Genomic DNA, 6,665 nt, shown 5'->3' on the forward strand with positions numbered 1-6,665 from the left:
AGTTTGTATTTGTGTGTGTGCTTAAAAAAATTACTATTACTGACATTTTCTTAGCTTGAATCTACAGTTTGTTCTATTTCATATTTTTGGTAGATTCTAAGCAATTATCTCTTCATCTATTTTTCTTCTTTGTCTTATCTCTCATCTCATTCTAGAACTCTAATTTATATATGTTAACTGATGTTGTCTCACAGTTCTTATATCTCCTTTCTGTTGCTTTCTTCCCTTTCACTCTATTTTTCTCTTTGTGTTTTAGTTTTAATTAATTATTTGTTTATTTATTTTTACAAGGGGGAGGGGCAGGGGAGAGGGGAGGAGAGAATCTTAAGCAGGCTCCACACCCAGTATGGAACCTGACACAGGGCTCCATCTCAGGACCTGAGATCATGACCTGAGCCTGAATCAAGAGTTGGTCACTTGACCGACTTAGCCACCCAGGCACCCTGGTTTTAATAATTTTTATTGACCTATCTTCATGTTCACTCATCACTTCTTCTGCTCTATTAAGTCTGTTGATGGGTTACACAAAAGGAATTCTTCACTTCCAACATCATGATTTTTAGAAAAGATTCTAGCAGTGTTATTTGATTCTTTTTTAGAGCTTCCATCTCTCTGCTCAGTATTCAAAAATGGCCATTCTGATAATGTTTGGATGCAGTTGCTGAAATGTTGAACAAAATTGTCTGACATCTTGCTACTTTGATAAGACCAAAATAAAAAAAAAAATTATTCATACATCTCCAAAGAGCAAAGTAATTTTTATGAAAAGGAAATTAGCGTAAGAGATTTCTAGAAACATGGCTTTTGCTTTATTTAAACATCACAATATTAAAGCAATTACATAAGAGTGCAAGGATCTCTTCCTATGTCAAGGATGAAAGGGTTTTCTACCTGTCCCAGAGGTTTAGCTCTTGTTTCATAGGAGAGAAGATGCCAGGGAAGTGGGTGATCTGTGCTTGATCCCAGAAGCCACCAATTACTTCCTGCATAACTGTACCATTAAGGGAGGAGGGGGAGAATGTGAGAGGGGGGTGAGGGCTGAGGAGAGATTCTTCAGTTTCTTCTCTTCCGCCTAACCTTTGTCATGAGCACCTAGTAGAGGGCCATGGAAAAGAGCTAGTAAATGTGTATAAATTTCTCTTTTGTCTGAGTCCTCAGGTTGTTCCAAACTGATATGTCAGCGGCATTCAGCTTAATAAATAAATCTAGGCACCAATCATCAAAACCTACTTTCCAGTTAGTATAAAATAGTCTATGATAATAATTTTTCTCCTCTCTTAAAATGTCTTTTTCCTAGAAAGAGAAATTATTAGTCCTGATTTTATATACAGGTTCAGTAATAACAATAATAATTTATTTATTCATTTAAAATTCATTTAAAAATTCATTCTCTGCCTATTTTGTGCCAGGCACTGCTCTCCTTGCTTGGGACACTATTTCCCAATATAGACATGACTTGCTTCTTTAGCTATTTCAAGTCTTTTACTCAAATTTCACTTTCTCACTGAGATAGTCTTTAACTCTTCATAACTGCCAACTACCCTACTCCTGATTCCCTCTTCCTCTTCCATGTTTTACTTCTAAAATATTGCCAATCACTTAAAATGTTGAGTAATTACTAATTTTTTTATTGCCTATTTTTTATCTTTAGAATGTTTGTTCCTTGAAGAAAGAGATGTTTGTATGTTTGGGCATTGCTGTATCCCAAGGGTGGTGTGTGTGTGTGTGTATGTGTGTGTGTGTATGTATGTCTGCATTTGTGAAAGGTCCCGTAAGACCTGGTAGTTCACGGTAAGGGTCTTAGATTTTACCCTCATTTGATGAGGAGCCATTAGAGGGTGTTGACAGAGGAGTGACATGATCCGAGGTAAGTTTTAAGGGGATCGCTCTGACTGCTTTATTAACAAATTACAGCGGGCCAGGGAGAATGCTTAGGAGGATAGTGTGGTAATCTAGGGTGAGAGTGGTGTATACCAGAGTGATTGTGATTAAACAGAAAATGGAAGTGATCAGGGGCGCCTGGGTGGCTGAGTTGGTTAAGAGACCGGCTCCTGATTTCGGCTCAGGTCATGATCTCAGGGTCATGAGATTGAGCCCCACCTCTACTTGCGATTCTGTCTCTGCCTCTGCCCCTCCCCACACTTGCTCTCCCTCTCTCTAAATTAGTAAATAAAATCTTAAATAAAAAAAAGAAAGAAAGAAAATGGATGTGATCAGTGGATAGATTGCAAGTACCAACAGGATTTGCTCTGGGGTATGGAACATGGAACATGGACAAGATGGGGCATAAGAAAAAGAGAATTCAAGGCCAGAATTTTGTCTAAGGCAAATAGAAAAATGGAGTTGTCATTAACTGAAATAGCAAAGACTGGGGGTGTAATTGATGTAGGGAAAGAGATATGCAGTTAGGTATTGAACTCATTTTTATTAAAAATTTTATGAGAGGGGTACCTGGGTGGCTCAGTCTGTTAAGCATCTGACTCTTGATTTTAGCTCCTGAGATTCAGCCCCACATAGGGTTCAGTGCTGAGTATGGAGCCTGTTTAGGATTCTCTCTCTCTCTCTTCCTCTGCCCCCTCTCCCTCCACTTGGACTCTTTCTCTCCCTCTCAAAAAAAAAAAAAAAAAAAAAAGAGATATCCCAGTGGAGCTAGAATTAGAATATAAAAGTCCAGAATTTGCAACAGGTCAAGACTGCTGTGGGAATTGTCAGAATAGAGATGATATTTTCAAGTCATGACACTAGAAGAGTATAGAGAGCAGAGAAGAAAATAAGATAGAGAAGAAAAAAAAGTCTAAGAACTTAAGCCTTTAGGTTGTCTAAGAATAAAGATTAGGGAGAAGAGGAAGAACACCAGAGAAAATATAGCCAGTGATTCAGGAAGAAAAGCAAGAATTTATGTACTGGAGGCCAAATGAAGAGAGTGTTTCAAGGAAGACTGATTAATATATGAATAGTTTCAAATACTACTGATAGCTTAAGTAAGCTGAAAACTGAGAATCGGCCATTGTTTTGATTTAACAATGTAGAGGTCATTGGAGAGAGGATTTAGAAGAAAAGGGAAGAGAGGAATTAGACATCATGAGAACAACAACCCCTTGGGGAAGTCTTGAGAAAAAAAATGTAGCAGAGAAATTATATTTTAGCGTTAGAGAGTGTTTAATAATTTTCAAAGTAATTTCCCACTTCTTGTTTCCTTGGAACTCTCCATAAGACAGGGCAAGATTTTCCATTTTATAATTAAGAAACAAAAACTCAGATAAGTAAAGTATCTTGGATATTATGGAGCTAGCAGGTGATGGAGCTGGGAATGGAATCCAGTTCCAACTTCTAGCTCCAACTTTTCTAGAAGGCACGATGCAGATGCTATCCATGGTGAAAATAAATGCCATCTGCCTAATGGTTCTGCTTGAGGCCATGCTCAGCTGGTTCATTGTGGCTCAGTCCACTAGCTGATGTTTTGCAGGTTGATGAAATAATTTGTTTGTTTAGCTCCAGGAACCCTGTGGGTGTTCAATATGTGTTAATTCATAGATTGATTCTCAGAGGAAAGCAGTAAATCCCAGCATGTTTTCTTTATTGAAGAATATAATCAAAATTCACACATAATCACTATAATCACATACTTACTCTTCAAACTAAGATTCTTTTGATTTTCTCAGTGACAACTGGGGACCTCATTTCAGTTGGTGCTTGTAATATAGAATCATCCAAAGGACCATTATTGTCATAATTAGCATATAAATTTAATCTAATGTTTACAGCAGGCAGAGAAAATTATTCAAACATGTAATATTCTTTCTTGGCCTAGTGCAATTTATTTTTATAGATAACTACGAGTTAAGGCCAAATTAATAGCCATCAGATTTGGAAAGGCTATTTTTTCCAGAGATGTATGTAAATACGCATTTATATTCTTATGCTATAAACAAGGCGTTTATGAGAGTCTATCAGACTAACAAGTGAATCGCTGGCTAAATTTCTGTGTTGCTCTACTCCAGCATGGACAAGAGAAGCAATATATTCCTGGAATGGAGGGGTCAGTAACACAAGAAAAAGTGTTTAAAAATGATAAATGATGATGCTATAGAAAAACAAATAGAATTATCCCCCAATGAGACACACACACACACACATACACACACACACAGATGCTACTAAATAAGGGGAATGAAGAATTTGAGAGAATATATGTTGAGATCCAGCCATGACCCTATAGGTTCACAGTTGTTGAGACGTGTGCAACTTGGATCTTGCAATGTAGTACAGGTTTGAGGTGTACCTCAGAGATTCAAGGTAGCAAATATTTCAGATGGACTTGCACGATGTGTCAGGCAAGAGAGTTCAAAACAAAGAATTCTCTTCAGTTTCTAATTAGGTGGACAGTGAGGAGCACAGATGTTAGAATCCTGCAAGCATACAAGTTCAGGAAGAATTCCTAACCATGAGTGATGCTCATGACACTTCAGGGAGGACAGACGTTTATTTGAAAAGGTTCCTGATTTCCACATGCAATCCACATGCAGTGATTATGATGGTTATTTAATCACATGCTTACTCATATGATTATGTATTTCTTCTATTACATGAATCTCTTTATATTCACAGTACTTGTAAAGTGGGCATGAGTTTCATGTGCAATAAATGTCACATTTCTTTTCCTGAAATTAATTTGAATAAATCTAACTTTAAACTCCTATGCCACCAATCTCTCCTGCTAAACCCTGAAAAGTCCTCCAGGATTATGCAAAGGTCCTGAGGTTTAGTGCAAAACAAATATTTGAGAAAACACATTCAGTATGAATTCACACTGCAAGTTTGGTTGTCTTCTTTCCTTTTCTTTTGGGGTTATAGGGTATGGGGAGGAGGTGGAGAGGAAGGATTCCAAGGAGAAAGTGAGCATAGCAGAGGGAATGGAAAGGTTCAGAGAGTTTATATATCCAGTTATTTGCTACTGAAATCCAGAATGCTACTGTTAGAGCAGTGAGACTGGACAGCTAGCTTTCATTTTCCTTTAGCCATGTCTTTTCAGGAGATAAATGTTAAGGAGCAAGGGGGAGTGGAGAAAATTAAAGATGTTACAAAATTGGAAGATGAGGAGATGAAAAACGTTTTAATCTCTTTAAATCTTTTGAAAGAAAATTGTTGTGAGTTGTGTCTTTGTAGCCTTCCTCTTCCTCCTTCTGCTTCTAGATTTCTCCTCTCTTCTCCTCTTCCTCCTACACACACACACACACACACATACACAATCTCTCTTTGCTCTTATCTCCTCTGTTGTATTCCTGCTTGCCTTTATCTTCTCTGATTTCTAGAATCTTCCATTTGTATTAAGTACTCATAATTTTACTGTAATATATTTCTGAGCACTAAACTATTAATTGTTTTAAAAAAATTAAGTTATAGAATTCCAAACACATTTTCTATTTTCTATGCTTTTGTTTTAACCATATCTTTAACCAAGTGGATGGGAAGCCCAAATATAAGGACCCAAATATTTCTAGATTTTGTTTTATTATCTTGTAAACAGATAAACTGGCATATTTTCTCCAGGTGGAAGAGAAAACTAGCCCCAAACTAACATTGATGAAAAGCCAAATGTGATGGAGAAAAGGCAACCCTTCAGTTGATCCTTAACGAAGTATTTTCTTGTTGGTATGTATTGAGCCGTTACGGTCAAACTGAGATAAATCTGGCCAATTTTAATTTGCTTATCTTTATTGTTTGATTAGGAGGGTTTCCAACAGACTGCACCCAGAAAAATGTGTAATAGCACCATTACATAAACATCTCATTCCTTGTGTCTCAGTGCTTGGGTTTCTAATGCAAACTTGTTCACTAATCATGCTGAACAATTTTTTTAAAAAAAGAGGTCTTATATAACCTGTGAAATGTTCCCCATGAAAAAGTGGGAATGCGATTTCATAAACTGGAAGGAAATTTAAGCACAAGTCAATAGGGCATAAAAAATGTATTGAGGATTGTGATCCATTGTGGGACATGAGAGCATTTTCATTTAAGAACCATAATGTATATTCATTTTAGTTTAAACAGCATTTCAAGCAAAACAATTGAAGAAAGTTGTGATTCTTGGCAGTATGGTGATGAGGAAATTGGCCAGGTAGGTGGGGAAAAGAGTAGGTGCATATGGTTGGATGGGGTGGGAAAGAGAACATTAGTGGGAGGGAGGGTGAATTATCAGTTAAGAGAATTAAAGTTGTGGAGTTAAGTGGTTATATATGTATTTATTTTATCCTCTACCACTTTACATAAGGAACTTCAGGCAGTTTGCAAAGAATATATCATATACATTGTGCCGTAATTCTTTTATTTTTTTTTTAATTTTTTAATCTTTTTATGACTGGACCCTAATTTACTTACCTCATTTTACTATTGTTGGACATTTGGATTATTTCTAGTTTTGGGGGTTTGGGGGGCTTTATTTTGTTGTTGTTTTGGGGGTGTTGCAGAGGGAGAAGGAGAGAGAAAGAATCTTAAGCAGGCTCCTTGCCCAGTGGTGGAGCCTGACTTAGGGCTCATTCTCGCAATCCTGAGATCATGACCTGAGCTGAAACCAAGAGTTGGACACTTAACTGACTGAGCCACCCAGGAGCTCCTGGGGCCATAATTCTTAAACTATTTGTGGTATAAAGAGCCAGCTTTCTCTC

The 6,665-nt window shown here is 37.2% G+C and overlaps 1 pseudogene; it reads left to right on the forward strand.

The window, feature by feature from the left end:
- The window catches only part of LOC123839876 (uncharacterized), a 60,881-nt pseudogene that overhangs the window by 22,417 nt on the left and 31,799 nt on the right, over positions 1 to 6,665 (forward strand).

The sequence above is a fragment of the Mirounga angustirostris genome, unplaced genomic scaffold (assembly GCF_029215605.1).
Source record: "Mirounga angustirostris isolate CCGP_5_RB_7025 unplaced genomic scaffold, mMirAng1.0.hap1 SCAF_5, whole genome shotgun sequence".
Classification (NCBI taxonomy): domain Eukaryota; kingdom Metazoa; phylum Chordata; class Mammalia; order Carnivora; family Phocidae; genus Mirounga; species Mirounga angustirostris.